Source organism: Heloderma suspectum, chromosome 1, assembly GCF_057233095.1.
Source record: "Heloderma suspectum isolate Gila_16-S chromosome 1, 16-S_ref, whole genome shotgun sequence".
Lineage (NCBI taxonomy): Eukaryota > Metazoa > Chordata > Lepidosauria > Squamata > Helodermatidae > Heloderma > Heloderma suspectum.
Genome location: NC_139458.1, coordinates 75,199,634 through 75,219,142, shown reverse-complemented (window position 1 = coordinate 75,219,142; position 19,509 = coordinate 75,199,634). Strand labels below are relative to the sequence as shown.

The 19,509-nt window shown below is 41.9% G+C and overlaps 1 protein-coding gene across 6 annotated transcripts in view; it reads left to right on the top strand.

The window, feature by feature from the left end:
• The window catches only part of SIPA1L1 (signal induced proliferation associated 1 like 1), a 257,448-nt gene that overhangs the window by 28,037 nt on the left and 209,902 nt on the right, over positions 1-19,509 (top strand). For 2 of the 6 annotated variants that reach the window (XM_084847797.1, XM_084847806.1), the window contains one exon: positions 9,788-9,883. The exons of the other annotated variants lie outside the window; for them this stretch is intronic. The gene's annotated coding sequence lies outside the window, so the exon portion shown is untranslated. Of the gene's footprint in view, positions 1-9,787; positions 9,884-19,509 lie in introns of those variants that run through there. 6 annotated transcript variants of the gene reach the window in all.

Here is a 19,509-nt window from a genome sequence, read left to right as displayed (position 1 = left end):
TGCCCGTCTTTGCACAAAACGTTCCCTTGAGATCTCCCATTTTCTCGAAGAGATCTCTAGTCTTTCCAATTCTGTTGTTTTCCTCGATTTCTTTGCATTGTTCATTTAAGAAGGCCTTGTTGTCTCTCCTTGCTATTCTCTGGAACTCTGCATTCAGTTGGATATATCTTCCCCTTTCTCCCTTGCTTTTTGCTTCCCTTCTTTCCTCAGCTACTTGTACAGCCTCATCAGACAGCCACTTGGCTTTCTTTCATTTCTTTTTCTTTGGGATGGATTTCGTTGCTGCCTCCTGAACAATGTTACGGACCTCCGTCTATAGTTCCTCAGGCACTCTGTCTATCAGGTCTAATCCCTTAAATCTATTCCTCACCTCCACTGTATATTCATAAGGGATATGATTTAGATCATACCTGAACGGTTTAGTGGTTTTCCCTACGTTCTTCAATTTAAGCCGAAATTTTGCAACAAGAAGCTCATGATCTGAGCCACAGTCAGCTCCAGATCTTGTTTTTACTGACTGTATAGAGCTTCTTCATCTTTGGCTGCAAAGGACATAATCAATCTGATTTCGATATTTACCATCTAGTGATGTCCATGTGTAGCGTCGCCTCTTGTGCTCTTGGAAAAGCGTGTTTGCTATGATCAGCGTGTTCTCTTGCCAAACTCTATTAGCCTTTGTCCTGCTTCATTTTGTACACCAAGGCCATGCTTGCCTGTTGTCCCAGTGATTTCTTGACTCCCTACTTTAGCATTCCGATCCCCTATGATGAAGAGGACATCTTTTTTTGGTGTTAGTTCTAGAAGGTGTTGTAGGTCTTCATAGAACCGATCAACCTCAGCTTCTTTGGCATCAGTGGTTGGGGCGTAGACTTGAATTACTGTGATGTTGAATGGTTTGCCTTGGATTCGTACTGAGATCATTCTATTGTTTTTGAGATTGTACCCCAGTAATGCTTTCCCACCCTTTTGTTGACTATGAGCGCTACTCCATTTCTTCTAAGGGATTCTTGCCCGCAGTAGTAGATATGATGGTCACCTGAATTAAATTCGCCCATGCCTGTCCATTTTAGTTCTCTGATTCCCAAGATGTCGATGTTCAATCTTGCCATCTCATGTTTGACCACCTCCAGCTTACCTTGCTTCATTGATCTGACATTCCAGGTTCCTAAACAATATTGTTCTTTACAGCATCGGACTTTCTTTTCACCACCAGACACATCCACAGCTGAGTGTCCTTTCGGCTTTGGCCCAGCCGCTTCACTCTTTCTGGCGCTACTTGGAAATACCCTCTGCTCTTCCCCAGTAGTATATTGGACACCTTCTGACCTGAGGGGCTCATCTTCCGTCATCATCTCTTTTAGCCTTGTGATACGTTCCATGGGGTTTTCTTGACAAGAATACTGGAGTGGGTTGCCATTTCCTTCTCCAGTGGACCACATTTTGTCAGAACTCTCTGCCATGACCTGTCCGTCTTGGGTGGCCCTGCACGGAATAGCTTATGGCTTCACTGAGTTACGCAAGCCCCTTCGCCACAACAAGGCAGTGATCCATGAAGGGGGTTGGAGGGGGTAACAACTCTCAATTGACTTACTGGCTATTGTTTAAGCCACAGTGACCATGTGAACCAGTCTGCCCCTATAACAAACCCACAGTGTGTATGGCAAAGATGTGGTTGAAGGGCTCATTGCACAGATGGTCTTGAATTTGATGTCCTGTTTACCCAGTGTACCACCACTAAAAGTCACCTCAAATAGTCTTTCAGTGCTTCTAAAACATCATCTGAGTCTGTGTGCCTTTATATTAAGGGGCTCCACAATATTGGAGCTATATACAGATAGTACTTCCTTCATAAAGTAGTCTTTGGTGTCACAGTGACTCAAATCTTTACACTAGGGCTTTAAAGGGCCATAGAACAGAAGTAGCAAGAGAAAAAGAAAGTAATGGAAAAATAGTTGGTCATGTTATATGTTGAAATTGCTATTTCTTGAATGCTCTCAAGTTATTTCTCAGTTAAATAACACAGCTGTGTAGGCTGAGAGAAAGTTGGGTGGAATTTTTCTTGCACTGCTATGTGAATTCTGTGCTCTGGTACTTCTGATCTGACATACCATGTGAATTGATAGAATATGGTCCTCTATTCTTTTTGGCAATTACATTTCAGCATATAGTTCTCTTTAAACAGTACAATCTGGATTTTTTCATATATTCCTTTTATTGGGATATTTTTCTTGAACTATGTTTTGGCTACCAATGAACTTTCTTGCAGTACTTGGATCCTAGAAGGCTTTTTCCAAATCCCCAGTAGTCAAGAGTTTAGAAAGCAGTTCTAACTGACAGCCAGGACTGGAGAATCCCCACAAATTCCTGGAAGCTAATATCATATTTGTAGTGCATGTTGAGGGTTGTAGTGAAATGTTTAAGATTGACTTAGGCTGCAATCCCATGCATACTTTCCTGGGAGTGGGTCTCATTAAATTCAGTGGGACTTGCATCTAAGTAGACGTGCATAGGATTGCACTGTTAATTGATTAAAATCAAGATTTATCAGTTCATCTGTTGATTTAATTTGCATATTCATACAATAACACCCCTCCTCCCCAATCCAAAAGGTTCTTGCTGGCTGTTTTTGTTTTGAGTTTATGACCTGAAGAGGGAACATTCCTGTCCCCCTTCTCTCGTGCATGCCTACATACGCATGCACGTACACATACACTGTCAGCTGTATATTCTGTTATAGCCAAGACTTCCAAAAGCTGTTCAGTTTGATAGCTTTTCATCCTGTAGAGCAGCCTTCCCAAACCTAGTATCTTCCAGATGTTTTGGAGTTCAGTTCCCATCAGCTGTGACTACTGGCCATACTGGCTAGGGCTGATGGGAGTTGAAGTCCAAACACCATGTTTGAGAATGTTGTTGTAGAGATATGTCCTGAGTTTGTGCCTTGAGAGTGAACACATCTGTACCAGATTTAAAGCCTGTTGTAAGTTCACAAGTAGGTGTTAAAGATACTTGCCCTGACAGCCATTCAGAGACTTACATATGGAGCATGGCAGCAAAATTGCAGTGGAATAGAACAGCACAGCTTCTTAATCAGGGAGGATCTTCCCCAACAAAAAGGGCTGTTGGTGGTAAACATCAGACCCTTTTCACATATTCCTTTCCAGAGAAAAGATACTGGTGTCTTTGTGGTGCACAGACTTCTCTAAATTGAGAAAACTGATAACAAGGAAATTGAAAGGGGGAGTCAAGAGGGTTAGGAAAAACGATGAGTAAGGGGGACATGATAGAGGTGTATAAAAGTATGTGTGGTGTGGAAAAAGTGGATAAGGTGACATTTTTCACCCTCATAATACTTGAACCCAGGGTCATCCCATGAAGCTTATTGGTGGGAGAATCAGGACAGAGAAAAGGAAGTACTTCTTTACACAGCACATAGTTAAAACTATGGAATTTGCTACCACAAGAGGTAGTGATGGCCACCAATTTGGAAGGCTTTAAAAGGGGATTAGACAAACTCATGGAGGATAAGGCTATTAATGGCTACTAGTCCTGATGGCTACATGCTACCTCCAGTACCAGAAGTGGTATGCCAGTGTACCCCAGCTGCTGGGGAACACGAGTGGAAGGGTGGTACTGCACTCATGCCCTACTTGTGAGTTTCCCACAGGCAGCCGGTTGGCCACTGTGTGAGCAGAATGCTAGATGGGGTGGACCTTTGGTCTGATCCAGCATGGTTCTTCTTATGTTCTTAATATCAAAGTATCTTAAGAGTGTGAGAGTATGTGAAAGAATGTATAGACACGGAATATTGCTAGAGAAGAGGTATAGAATTTGGCATGAATGTATATTTTCAGAAATCAAAAATTCTGCAATAAAATCTAAATGAGAATCTAGACTACTTCATTTTGTTGGGTTTTTTCTTTAAAAAGAGGGTCTAGAGTTTGATTTTAGGAACTGAAGTATTGCAGTAGAATGATGGATTCTGCAGGCCTTCCACTGGGGGCAGAGATGAACTGTTAGGCTGCTCTAAAAAGTGAAGTGAGCTTTCCTGATCAACTGAAGCATTGCCAAAATATCTGTCTGGTTTCTGACATCTTACAGAATCTGCCCACGCTTGTTTGTGAAACACAAGAGCTGCCAGTGTGCTTTTAAAAAAAATATAAGCTGAAATGTTTAGGATTGAAAGAATGGGCAGATTTTTGAAATCATGGTGATGAAGGTTTTCTGTTGTTAAATTGCTGTTTTTAAAATGACCAGTCTATTTAGCTTTTTTTGAGTGCTTTAAAAATAATCAGTTTAACAGGACAATAAGCTGAATTTGTTATAGAAATTCTGTGTATGTTTTCTGTAGAAGGAGAGAAGGAAACAGGAAATCCAAAACAACAAATAACTAGTTAGAATAAGTGTGATTTGTTTTCAGAGCTGTGTGTACTCCGTGCAAATCAAATACAATTTGTGTTACAAGTAAGATTTCTGTGACTGGTATAAATTAGGCAAATTGAACACATTCACATAATTTACCTTATTATGCTTAATTCTGCAATTTGTGATGAAAATCTTCTTTGATGTCTGAGCTTTCAGCAGGCATTACCCACATTCTTGCAAGGAAATCTTCACAAACAGAAGACTGAATGAACTGTTTTAAATCACTAACACAAATGACCTTTTAAAGTCCTTGGTGTGTATGAAGTTGCCTATTCTATAATTCATGCATTTCCTGAACAACATTTAGTTGGTGTAACAATGAAAACAGATTGGTTTGCAGCTAAATTTTCCTACATTGGACATAATCCTAGGCCAGCCTTCTCCAATCTGGTGCCCTCCAGAGGTGGTGACCTCCCAAAGGTTACGAATCTGGTTTGTTGGGGGAAAAGACAAGCCAGAATTCCTGGTTTGGATGTGAAATTAAGCTTGTTTAATTAAGCTCTGTCTTGTTTAGCTGTTCCCACTGGCAGGTGGAACCTGGCTTGCTCACAGTAACCCAATAACTAGCGTGCTGGCTTGCTCACAGTAACCCAATGATTTCTGTTATGCGCAAACACTCTTAGCTACTACAGTGAAGCACTTGGTACAGTGAAAGGGTAAAGAAATTACATTAAAAAGTTATGCTTTGTCTATCATGTCTCAAAGCTCAGTGCCCCCTTGGTTCGGTTTAGAGATTGTCTATTCTACTAGAACTGAGTTGTTTCAAAATGTGCTAAATCAGCCTTTGAGATAAGTGCTAAAAATGGATGAGTTCCCAGAAAATTGTGTTTGCCTGTATGTGCTTGTGTCTTAGGCTTGGGTGATGTGTCTGGCAAAGCTACTGTTTTTCTGCCTAGATGGCTTGAGTTAAGTAGATTAAGGGAAAAATTCAAAGCATGTTGTAGAAAAACACTTTTAAAATAGTTTAAATGTTGACTGCTTTTGCAAATTGCACTCCCTAACAATTCTATTTCTAAAGCACACTTTTGTTTTAAGAGTTACAGCTTAGGATCCCTGGATTCAGTTTAATAAATGGAATAGAGCATAACAGGGATTTGGCCAGACTTCCAAAAAGTACTTCAGAGTGATTGACCTCGTTTGCATGACACAGCCCATTGGCTGAATAACTGATGCTGTTGGGATGAGCAGAAGATAGCAGTTGTGCTGCCTCCAGCATGTCTGCCTCTTCTGTGTTTCCTTAGCAACCCATGATGAGCTCTGTCAGAATTTGTTTAGTGTGTTGTCTGAACCTGGAGTGCTGGGTTGTTTAGGGGCTAAACAAACCACTGATTAACCCAACAGCAAGCCATTAAAACTCAGAAGTAGCAGGAACTCTGCAGGCAGCGAATCCACTCTTTCCCACTTGTGCACAGCAGCACAAGGGTTGTTTAACCCATGTGCTGCCATGTCATGTGAACTGATGCAATCTAACCTGAAGTCCCCAAACCTCTAGAACTGAAGCTTTTTGTCTAAATTGACTCAGCCTTCCATATCTATTTTGCCTGTGCTCTATACGTACGTGTGTGTGTGTGTGTGTTTCTGAGCATTACTAGTTTGCTTTCTGTGAAATTGGTATTTTGTTGTGCTTTGTGGGGGCAAAAATATGACTTGGCATTTGGGGCTCATACCCTACGCTTTTCCTTTTACTCTGTTTCTTGGACAAGTAACTTGTCTCTGAGCCTTATCAGTTTGCCTTCTGTGAAATGGGTGTTAAAGTAGAAAACTGGGGGGTCAAAGGAGTGTGTTTGTGTTCTTGAACTCAGATCTCACCTGTGCCTTGTATTTATTCTTCAGCCAGTTACTTTTCTTTTCACCTCACCAGTCTGCCTTTTGGCCATGGCACCTATTTTGTGAGAGTGCCCATGAAGCTATCTTGAAATTCCAAATGTGCCTTCTGGCCTGAAAAGGTTAGGGACCCCTGCTCTGTAGGATTGGAGAAGAATCTAGGGAAGTAATGGTGCCTGTTCAGTGACTTTGGGCACAAAGGTGAAGGTCATGAACTGAGTGTTTCCTCCTTCCAGCTGCTGTTAGCTTAGTCTCCAGATGTGGAAGTCTTCCTCATTCCCGTCCTTTCACTGTGCCCCACACCTGTCGGAATCAGGATTTTTATTGAGAGATTAGAGCTAGTATGAGGAAGAAAGAAACAGGAAATTCTTAATGCAAAACAATTTTCAGCTGCTGCTTGTCTTGCAGCAATGTGATTGCTCCTAGAATAGCATCTTGTACATATGCTTTTGCCCCATGTGGTGGGGGAGTTGCCTTTTGATTGAGAATCCAGGATCTAATGTAATGTCTCATTCCCTGTGACAGTTTCAGAAAGTTTGCAGGTTTCCTGGGAGAAGGCTCAGTGGGAGACGTTATATTGGGAAAAGACTTAGTGACAGATGTTTGGAATTGTTGGCTATTCTGTTTGGGCCCCTCACTGGCTAGAAATGATGTTCTGCGCATCCAGCCTCATCACTCCGTGTGGGAAACAGTGCTTAGAGAGCATCATTTTCCATTGAGCAGGAGACCGGACAGGCTGCTTCTGTTGTTTCTGGAGCCTAAGGATACTCTTTCTTGTCCTATGGGCCAGGGAAGGCAGGTGGGGAGGGCTGTCATTGTGCCCTCCAAGCATTAAGTCAAATGCTTGGAGAAGAACCCTCTCAAGGATTTCTGAGTATTCAACTTTAATGCTCAAAGGACACCATGCATTTTGGAGCAAGTGCAAGGCTGCTTGCCCATCCCTACGAAATACTTCCCTATGAAATACTTCATTGTGTGAGAAGAGGTGACTCCTGTCAGCCTGGTCTGTCAGTGGCAGATCACCAGAAAATCTCATGACAAGGTGATTGCTGTCTAGTTTAATTTCAGTGGAATAATGATCTTGAATGCTTGATTCCCCCCTCCCCGAAATTTGGGGGTGTTGTACTTAAATGAAGTGATGTTGTGTAGATAAACTGATCTTAAGAGAGAAAAATAGTTGCACAATCTGCAAACTGCTATTTACATTTTCATGGAGATGTCCATTTCTATTTTTATATACATTACTCATTTATTTCTCACCTTTTGACTTGTCTTTAATAAATTCTCTCCTGTGTCTTAAACACCTGCATTCAAATTTGTATGTGTTTCTGTCCATTTCCTACCCAGTCAGTCTCACTGTACAGGAAACAGTGTTAGTGTTGCATCTTAACAGATCTAAATCTTGCAGGGATTAGAAACTGGCTTAAAGAATCCATCTTTTCCCTATTCTGATCTTCCTAAAGCATAATAGATTTTGGTATCAAAATTAATCCCTTCACTGCAAAGCAACCAGGGATGCAATCCTATGCATGTTTAAGGGCTGGGGAATGCTGGAAGTTGTAGGACTTTTTTCTGTCTAAACATGCATAGGATTGCACCCTGAATGTATTGACTGGATTTAGAAAAGCCACTCCTGAATATATTTTAATCTGTCCAAACCAAAATTTCCTCAGAGAAAGCAAAAACATTTTCTGTGTATGTAAATAAAACATTATTCATTATTCACATACCAAAATGTTAACATGTTAGTGTTTAAGATACATTTTGATCCAGAAATAGTTCACTGTGAGAAATAGTTCACTGTGAGGACACATGTGTGCACGCGCACACAGATCCTGTTAAGATGCAAGGGAATCCTGTTTATCTATACCATGGCATGCTTGTATTTAAGCATGGCATTTAACATGTTAGGACATTACCGTGAATAGCATGATAATTTTTTCAGACTCCCAAGAATATTTCTGTTTTGGGTCATTCCAGTGAACAGGAAGCCTTTGTGGACCTCCCATATCTCCATCCAGTCTTCCACTTCATAAAGGAACATGATTGAGTGGAGGGGGACGGGCCTGGATGTGGGGATATGGGAGTTATGCACAAGCCTCCCATTCCCTGTAATGACATGTCACACTGTGAATGCCCATATGCATGTGCCATAGGTGGAAGGGGGAGAATGGGGCTATGTTATGCTCTGTGGGGATCCCTCACATGTGGGTGCTGTGCCTATGGTGAATTGGATTGAGTCTTATACACGTAACTGAATTACTAGGTTATTCTCAAGAACATTCTGGTGTTCATGATTATACCTTGTATCTTACAGACTTCCTGTCGGCTGTAGTCTTACCAGTGTTGGATACTGTCACTTTAAAGTTATGCTTGACTATTCAGTGTTTTATTTTTGCATCTCTCAAGTGAAGAAGATGGGGAAGTTGAGAAATATGTGTGCAATTTCCATTTTAGTTACCTTTCTGGCTTTGTCTTTATATTTATAGTGGCGCTGGTGGGGTGGGTGGGAATAAGTTTAACAGAACAGAAAAGGATGGGAGTATAGTGTAAGGGTGATGTGAATACATGTTTAATTACTGCAGTTACATGTTGTTCTCGAAAGCAAGCTTGTAAATGCCTGGTCAACAGAGGCATGTAAGAAATACCTCTAGGTGGCCAAGCAAGAAAGCTTTTGTAAACTGGGAGCAAATTGGTTCTTTTTAAAATCATCACTGTGCTGCAAATAAAATAAGTATGGGCGGGTGGGCGGGTAGGTGGGCTAGTAGCTTTTGTGCACATATTTACAGGCTGCTATAATGACAATACAGTGTGTGGGAGATCATTTGTAAACACTTCTCTTGTGGGAATAGCCTGATGTTCGATGGGAGACTGTTGGAAGAACCTACTTTCTCCTATTGTTGATGGCAATATCGGTTCTTGGGGTGCAGATTTTTAGGATTGTGGTAGTGCAATGCAGAACTGATTTGCTCAAATATGATTGCAAGTTGCTGGCTGGTTTACATATTTCTGCCTTTCCAAGTGCCTCTTATGTGATTTGAGCTGCTTCTAAAGGTCTGGTGCTTCATTTTTAACAAACATACTGCCCCCCCTTTTATGATAATACTAATTGTTGATACCAACAGAGCTTTATTGAAGTTCAAATGAATTGCAGTAGAATATTACTGAATAGTAGGTCAGTAATATTGCACTCCCCCATCCACATGGTTTTTGGAATTGAATGAGGCCCCTTTATTTCTATTTACCTTAGGATGCATTCAGATATTAGGTGGTTTTCATTCATGGGGAAGTATTTGGTTCTAAGCATCTAAGACTCCTTAAACTGAAAGTGCAGATGACCTCTTGGATTCAAAGTGAGCAGAGGATTAAATACTGGGGGACTGGGTTGCACACAAAGTCAATCATGCATGCATGGTTTTGGAACATACAGTCATGCTGTGTGTCTGGAAAAAAACGGGATTCTGTGGAATTCACTACAAGGTCAAAACATTTGATACGTACTTATAAAACAACCCTTTTCTCCCCCCCCTTTTTTTTACAGCTGAAATACTTCTTGAATATATTGCTCAATGATGCTGACAAAAGGAATAACAACTTTAAAGTTATGTTAATGAGTCATTAGGAGAATAAAACTGAGGTAAGAATGTAAACTTGAAGCAGAAAATTATTCAGACAGCTTAGCTTTTCTGTGCAGTATATTTTTGTCACTGTTTGTATACAGTAGATTGGACAGGAGAAAGTGCTTGTCTTTCTGGCTACTTTTGAATTTTTCTTCTTTGAACTAGGTGAGATAAGGGGCACCATTTCAGGTGAGGTGAGGCTTGCAGAGAGGTTTTAGAAGTAGGGGCAATATTCTTAGCAAGGTTTTTAAAATCTGCTCTTGCATATAATCAGGACTAAATTGTGATAAAGCAGAATATTTTTAAGCAGTTTTGTGATTACTTTATGATACCTGTTAACTAGCATTGTTTCTCCTACTTGTCAGTCACTTTTTTTTCAAGCAAAGGGATTTGTGCTTTGTCATCCATACCTACTTTATAAGCCCAGTTCCTGGTTGTTGTTGTAGTCCAGAGGCAGGGAATCTGTGGCCCTCTATGAAGTGTTGAACTACAACCCCCATCATCTGTAACCCTTGACCATGTTGGCTTGGGATGATTGGAGTTGGATTCCAACAACATCTGGAGGGCCACAGGTTCCCTACTCCTATTATAGTCCGTCAGTCTGCGGAACAAGTGAGTTGGCCAGAAATACCGGTGTTCCTGAGGAATAACTGCATTTAGTTTGAAACATGTGCGTGTGTGTGTGAATGACTCTTCCGCTGACCACTGGAAATGGTGTCTCTCTATAAGATCGCCTTTGAGTCATACATTTGGAGTGCAAAAATAATTCTAAACTGAGCAGTAGTTCTTGTAAATGCAGTGTAAAAAGCACTGAAGCTTTAAAATGTATTTTGAATTTTTTTTTAATTCTTTTATTTTGAAGTCTGTGAATATTCAGTCACAGGGATTCCTGTGTTTGGAAGGTTCACTCTGATAAAGTTTAATAAAGAAACTTAAAGTTGAGTTGCTGAAAGTGCAACAACCTACATTCCAGAGCCTGTGCCCATCAAGTTGGAAGGCTTCTAACACTTCCTTTCTTTTACAAGTTGAGTGTAGTTCTGGGTGAAGAGAAGCATAATTTATTCTTGGAGAACTTAGCACTTCCTTACTGCCTGGTGGCTATTGGTTAGAAGCAGGAGAAGTTGATAGCAGAGGAGTTATGCTTGTAAAGCAAGAGCCCTTTACAGGTTTGATCTCCTAATAAAGAGGTATAACTTCTAACCATTGCACTGGATAGATATTTGTATGTGTATTCAAGAAATGTGGATCTTATTAAGCAACTTGGTTATTTTTAGGTTATAGGACACACCAGAAAGTACCTCTCAATTTCCTAATAATGTACACAGTTGAAACCTTACATGCTATGCTGTATAGGAAAGTGTCCTGATAAATAAAATATAAAATCAGACAGACCTCATTCTCAAAGTGCCCCTATCCCAAATACCTTCTGTATTTGTACATGGCTGAAAACAGTGCTATTTTGTCTGGGATGAGAGTGGTCAAGTATCTCAATATTTGAACCTTCAGGGGGGCAGTTTGGCATTATAGGGCTCCGTATCTTTCACTGTAGCTACAAACCCCTGCATGGTTTTTTTTTGGGTGGTAATTTTTTTTGCCTTGATGAAATTATAGCATCTGGAATGCTAATAAACCTTCAGAGGAGACTAATGTTTTATGTATTGTTTCAGAGTGAAACATAAGTGCAATTTATTTGCGATTGTAATGTTGATAGGTTCCGTGAAGCTTTGGGGGTAGGATTGAGAGAGGATTGAGAAAATTTCAATGGTTAGGTATTTGAACTGTAGTGGAATTGGGATATTTTAATGGTTATGTGATTGTTACCATGGATGTAACTGTGGGTGCTTGATTGTAATTATTTCTGTCCAGCTTGTTCCTGCAATACAATTTTTTTTGTATGGGAATGAATGAATTTTGAAAGGGACAGTGTCGCAATACTAACTGCATAACTTCAGTAATTATGTACTGCGTGGCTGTTTGCTTGCAGCAATATTGAACAATTACGTATGCCTCCGTTATATATGAAATAAGACAATTCCAAAATATGCACATTTTTGTGGAAGTTTGGTTAGTCCTAATAAAGGCACTGCCCAACTGGGTATTTTCTGTTTTGTTTCTCGTAGGTCAGGGAGGCTATCTTTGCTTTTTTAATGTACCATTATGAAAACACTTTTCCACTCCAAAGACTCAATCTAAATAGCACAACCCCACCTATTTGCTTCAATGTAAGAGTGGTTCCTTCTTTCTTATAATATGCCATCGTCAATTTTCTTTACTCTCTCCATATAAACATATACGTTTCCATCCATTCCTATGGAATGTTTCCAGTTTACTCCAACTTCTTAAGGGCAGTTTCTGTCTTTTTGCTTGGGGGTGGGCAGACTTCAGACTTGCAGGATCTACCTCAGTTTTTATTTGAATGCTGAGATCCACAACCAGACTCCAGTGCAAAAGACGTACACTTAGAATTAAGAATTCAGATCTTAGGAATTAATTTGAATACCAGAAGTGAATAGAGTTCACATTCCTTCAACATAAAAATCCACTTCTGGTTGGATTCCACCCAAAATAACTATGTAAGAGCCTTCTGTAGGGCAGGATAGAGGAGTCATTTTGTTGCTATTGTTTGGGGAGGCAGAAATCCTTGCTGATCTACTGTCAGTGTGGTGTAGTGATCAGAGCGTTACACTGAGAATAGGGAGATCTGGGTTCTAGTCCCCACTTTGCCATGAAGCTCACTGGGTGACTTGGAGCCAATCACTGACTCTGAGGCTAACCTACCTCACAGGGTTGTTGTGAAGATAAAATGGAGAAGAGGAGGAGGATCATGGACACCACCTTGGGCCCCTTGGAGGAAAAAGTGGGATAAATGTAAGAAACAAACAAATACTGCAAATCACCCAGAAGTCTACTGGTAGATCTAGATCTACCTTCTGCCCACCCTGTTTTAGCTCTTCTAACTATAGCACTGTTTAGTGTTACGCCTGAATCTAAGCCCATGTAGGGGGCCCGGTTCTGTAGTGCTGGCCCCAGCCCCAATGTCCCCACATGTGCTGGCCCCACCTTCTCAGTTCCTGACTTGCTACATTGAGCAGCAAGGTCTGAAGGGAGCTTCTCTTCGTGTTCACTTGAATGTGAGTAAAACCCTCCACTCATTCAGGAACACTGATAAAGCAGGGTTCCCAGTCCTGCAGATGGTTCTACTTGGGTTCAAGCAAATGCGAGTAGAAGCTCCACAGATTCAGATACAACTCCTGTATAGGACTTGTGACTTCTTCCTAACCCAGAACTATAGCCACTTAGTTGTCTTTCATATTGGTGCTTGCTCTCTCTCTCTCTCTCTCTCTCTCTATATATATATATATATATATAGAGAGAGAGAGAGAGAGAGAGAGAGAGATGGCCCTGTTCTACAACCTAAGAGCAGGCACGTTTAGGTATTTTCCTCTGGCAGTGGTTTCTGAACAGAAACTGCTGATTCTCCTCCTTCAGTGGTAAAGGAATAAGCTAATCTTAGATGGTATCAGTCATAGTCAGTGGTAAATCTGAGCAACTGAGGTTCCCTTTGAGCTACTGAGCAGTTACTGAGTCTGGAGCATATGGAGTGGAGGGGCAAATGATACACTTTACTCTCATCTCTGTGGATATCACTATGCTGCTTGCTTCGATTGAACACTAAGTTATGTTTGAATTATGCTTTTTGTAAAAGAAGCTTTAAATAAAAGACTACTTTAAATTGCCAGTCAGAATTCTGCTTTTAATAATAGTGGTTTGGGAAGAGAAAACTATTACTTACAAAAATCTATAACCTGTTGTACTCATTTGTCAGTAAAACTTTTGTAAACAGTGTGGTGTAATGATTAGAGTGTCAAGGAATGGGGAAGCTGAGGTTCAGATCTCTACTCAGCCATGAAGTTCACTGGGTGACCTTGGGCCAGGTACACTCTTGCAGTCTTACTCTACCTCACAGGGCATTTGTGCGGGGTGGAGGAAGGGAAGACTCATATACACTGCCTTGAACGGAAAGCAGGATATGTGTAATAATAAAATATAAATAAGCAGAACTTTAAATTGTAACAAAATCAGTAGGAACATAGGAAGCTGCCTTATAGTGGCCTGGTTCTCATGATCATGGTCAACCATGGGCGCCAAGTTGCCAAAACAACCCCCCACCATGGCTTGTTGTGTCATCTGAACCCGGTGAGGCTGGCTTGTTGTGGTGGATAATAAACCATCTCATAACCCTACAACAGGCCATGAGTTCTGTGTGGTTTGTTGATCTCCCCAACAAGCCACCCTTGCCAGGTTTGGATGACACAAGAAGCTGCATAGACCCTATTTGCAACAATGCTGCAAATGGGGAAAATATTGCATGTTATTCATCAGACTAGCCTGGAACTAGTGATCTTGATGTGGTTATATCTTTACTCCATGTCCAATTTTCAAAGTTATGTAACATCCCTCAGACCATTATCTGCTCAGCCATCAGTTACATGAGCAGCTGTTTTAATCACCACAGTCTGCTTTTGCAGTCTAAAATATATACTTCATTTACTTTCAGAATGGGTTAGATTCTGCCTTCGTAAAGATCTTTCTAGACAAGAGACATGAGCACCCCTTTCATAAAAGGACTGAATCAGTTTTATTTTTTTCAGAATGAATGCTGATGCTTTTGATCTACATTAATCTGATCCTTTCATCTGTTTTGTTCTAGTCTGAACAAGTTAGTTCAAGTAGTGGTTACACTGAGGTTAAGATATACTGTGATTTGTTGGATTTCTTTCCAAATGCTTAGGTGTTTCAAACGCAAATATCTTCAGGCTACTATAGCATTCAATTGCATAATCACTTGGATTATGTACCTTGTGTACAAGGATGATTACATAGCATACACATAAGTCATCCCTAAGAGCTTCAATATTAGTGCATAGACAAGTCTGATATGAAGACACAAGCCAGCATTTTATATCTGCAAATTAATACAATTTTACATATACAAATTTCATGTATGCCATTGTATACCCAAGTTCCAGGTGGCCAAATATACCAGGTGGCCCCAAAGTAGGTATACAGTTGTTTAGAATATTGATGGGAGGGGGAAAGAATGTGTGAGTAGAAGATGTATAGTCAGAATGACAGTTGGGAAGAGTGAGTGACAGGGAGTGACAGTTAAATCAGTTAAGTGTAGAGAGTGCGGGGAGTGAGGCCCTTAAGTAGGTATACAGTTGTTTAGTTGTTTAGGGTTTTTTTTACTGATACTGTGAATGATGGCAGCGAAATTGAGTCAAGAACAAAGAAAGTGGATTCTAAACCTGTACTAGAAGACTGAAAATGCCGAGCGGGTGTGCACAACGTGGCAAGAAGCATCTGACACTCCTCCACCAACACGTCTAACAATTTATTGTCTTAGAGATAAATTTGAAGCAACAGGTGCAGTGGCTAATGCACCGAAATCTGGACGTCCTAGGACGTTTATGACAGAGGGAAATGAGATGAGAGTCGCTCTGACATTTGTGAACAGTCTGAAAAAGTCCACACGACATGCGTCTAAGCAGATATCCATACCTAGAACGTCCTTGCAACACTTAAAGCGTAAATTGAAATTGAAGCCATACCGTCCAAGACTGTTACATGGTCTTCTGGAGGACGACCCAGACCGTCGGTTGCAATTCTGTGAGATGATGTGTAACCAAATCTCTAATGAACCAGACCTTCTTGATAAGATCATCTGGTCAGATGAGGCTTCTTTCAAGTTGTCAGGCCACGTGAACAGGCATAAGTGTGTATTGGGCAGATGAAAATCCTCATTTGACTATCACTTCTCAACTGAACCAGCCAGGTGTCACAGTGTGGGGTGCACTGTCCAGCGAAGGTGTTATAGGACCGGTTTTCTTCAATACAACTGTGGATAGTAACAATTACCTAAACATGTTACATGATGTGGTAGTGCCACAACTCAGAACCAGGGCTAACTTCGCTGAACTGCTCTTCCAACAAGATAGGGCACGTCCTCATTATGCTTTTGCAGTAAGGGACTATCTTGACAACACCTTCCCACAGCATTGGATCGGATGACATGGCAGCATTGAATGGCCACCACGTTCACCCGACTTAACACCAATTGACTTCTTTTTGGGGGGCATAGTAAAGAATAAGGTTTTTGAGAGGAATCCCCAGACAGTGGACGAATTAAAAGAGTTCATCTCGGAAGCATTATGTAATAAAATGCAAATAAACTATGCTGTATACCTACTTTTGGGCCACACTGTATAATTAAACAAATTGAATTTTAAACTTTTGCATTTTGTAACATACAATCCCTCCCCCCTCCGCCCAGTACTTTTATGATGCTTCCACAAGCCTTGACTCAGAGGCAATATCCCATCCCACACGATAGAGAGGAATGTCTTCCCAACATTAACTTTGTTGCTGTGTGTGCTTTTGCACACACCATGGGAGTTCACACAAAGTAAAGTTTACACTTGGGACTTGAGATTGGGAGGGTTTCTCCTGCAGCTCTCAGCCATCTGGGGAAAAAATAATCTGGATGAGCACTCTCATGCTGGGTTTACAGTATAATGATTAGCAGTTGAGGGAAAGGGGGTGGGGCAAAGGAAGGGGGCATGATCATCTGGAGAACCCCGGAGGACTGAGTGGGACCCCAGGCAGGCTGGATCTGGCCCATGGGCCTGAGGTTTGACACCCCTGGCTTATACAATGGCAGAGTACATCTGTAACAACAAAGGATGCTGTCTGGGTATGGGGGTGGGGACTATCACATTTTCCAAGGTACTAAAGGTTGTGAGTTGAGTTCTCTGGAGTGCTCAGGAAATTTCAGGATTCTAGCAACAGAAGCACACCCTTCAGGGAAGGCGAATGAACTGTGTACAACAAATAACACATTCATTGCATAAAATAACTGTATAAGAGCCTTAATTAACTTGAGAAATAGTGCAAGACGTTCTGGACTATTTTCAAGTTAATCATATAATCATAGAATAGTAGGGTTGGAAGGGACCTACAAGGCCATCGAGTCCAACCCCCTGCTTAATGCAGGAATCCAAGTCAGAGCATCCCTGACAGATGGCTTTCCAGCCTCGTCTTGAACGCCTCCAGTGTGGGAGAGCCCACTACCTCCCTAGGTAATTGGTTCCATTGTCATATTGCTCTAACAGTCAGGAAGTTTTTCCTGATGTTTAGCCGGAATCTGGCTTCTGTCACTTGGGCCCATTCTTCTGTGTCCTGCACTCTGGGATGATTGAGAAGAGATGCTGGCCTTCCTCTCTGTGACAACCTTTCAAGTACTTGAAGAGCGCTATCATATCTCCCCTCAGTCTTCTCTTCTCAAGGCTAAACATGCCCATTTCTTTCAGTCTCTCCTCATAGGGCTTTGTTTCCAGTCCCCTGATCATCTTTGCTGCCCTCCTCTGAACCCTCTCCAGTTTGTCTGCATCCTCTTAAAATGTGGTGCCCAGAACTGGACACAGTGCTCCAGATGAGGCCTAACCAGTGCTGAGTAGAGGGGAACTAGTACTTCCCGGGATTTGGAAGCTATGCTTCTATTAATGCAGCCCCAAAGAGCATTGGCCTTTTTTGCAGCCACATCACATTGTTGGCTCATATTCAGCTTGTGATCTACCACAATTCCAAGATCCTTCTCGCTTGTAGTGTTGTTGAGCCATGTATCCCCCATCTTGTCACTGTGCATTTGGTTTCTTTTTCCTAGGTGCAGAACTTGGCGTTTATCCCTGTTAAATGTCATTCTGTTGTTTTCTGCCCAGCGCTCCAGCCCATCAAGGTCACTTTGAATTTTGTTTCTGTCTTCCAGAGTATTAGCTATCCTGCCCAATTTTGTGTCATCTGCAAATTTGATCAGCATTCCCTGCACCTCCTCCTCCAAGTCATTCATAAAAATGTTGAAGAGCACTGGGCCCAGGACTGAGCCCTGCAGTACCCTGCTCGTTACCTCCCCCCAGTTTGAGAAGATCCCATTGATAAGCACTCTTTGAGTCCTATTCTGTAGCCAACTGTGGATCCACTGGATCGTTGTTTCATCTAGCCTGCTTTGAGCTAGTTTGCTCATCAGGAGATCATGGGGCACTTTGTCGAAAGCTTTGCTGAGGTCAAGGTATATGATGTCTACAGCATTCCCGCGGTCCACAAGGGAGGTTACTTGATCAAAAAATGGGATCAGATTCGTCTGGCAGCATTTGTTCTTTACAAATCCATGTTGGCTTCGAGTAATCACTGCATTGTTTTCAAGGTGCTTGATGTTCTATGCCTTACCAGAGTTCCCTCATGTAAAGTACTAATATTTATTTTTCTTCCCTTTTTAGTCATTACATACTGATTTTTTTAAAGTTACTTGACTATGAGTACAATAGTGTACCCCCTGTGCAGTGGAGTGATGCATACAGGCTTTTATGAAAATCCTGGCCAACTGCCCAAAATTACTTCCACCCACGCTTCTTTGAGCATGCTGTGACTTTGCATGGTCATTCACTAGCAGCCATAACCCTCCTGAGTCTCCCTGGCATCATCCCCTTGCTGGCTCTTCCCCAGGCTTCTGTGCATGTCTCTTCTCATGCTTCACCTGGGAGTATTCTGAGTATCTGTATCCTGGGGAAGAGCTAGGAACAGGATGCTGCCATTAAGGCAAAGGAGGGCTTTGGCCGCTATTGAATTGTCCTGCTGGGTCACTTTGTGCTCTAAAAAGAGTGGGTGGAAGCACCTGGTGGAGGAGGACTGTTACAGAGTCTTGTGGGAGCTGTTCTGTGAGCACAGGATGGAAGATTGCACTCTGAGATGGCTTGCACAATCACCGCAGCCCACTGTGGCTTATTTAAGCTACAGAGGGTTGCGGCACATGCCGGTGGTAATTTTGAATATTCATCCCCTGGTGGGGGGTTATGTCTGGTATTAATCTGGGTAGTGCGGGTTGTTTGATGGTTAACCGAGGGATAGGATGACATGACAAACCATGGCAACCCCTTTCTGGGGGTTGAAAATTCAAAATGGCCACCACCACATGCCGCAACCCACTGTGGCTTAAATAAGTCACAGTGGGCTTTAGTATGCATGCGAACCCAGTCTATGACTTGGATCCTAACTTTCCTTCCATGTGTGGAACAGTTCATGTTTGTGGACCGAGGTTTTCCTGCCTCCCAATTCAATTTGTGGCTCCCTTTGGCCCCCCCATCTCTTCCTGGGCCTGGGGGACTGTTGGAAGTGGTGTGGGATATAGTGCAGGGGGCTGCAGGGGAGCGGGTGTTGATGGAAATTGCCCCTCCACTTATGTGATTGGAGGAGGAACATAGGTCCCAAGTCTATGTCTTGAGCAGTACATTGCTATGCATACTTTTTAAAGGTCTGGGAACATAAGAGGTATGCTGGATCAGACCAAGGGTAATTTAATCCAGCATTCTGTTCACACAGTAGCCAACCGGCTGCCTGTGGAAAATTCACAAGCAGGGCATCCTCCCACTCATGTTTCCTAGCAACTGGTATACATAGATAGACATACCAGTTCTGGTCCTGGAGGTAGCATTGGTAACTAGTAGCCATTGATAGCCTTATCCTACATGAATTTGTTTAATCCCTTAGTAATGCCATCCAAGTTAGTGGCCATCACTACATCTTGTTGTAG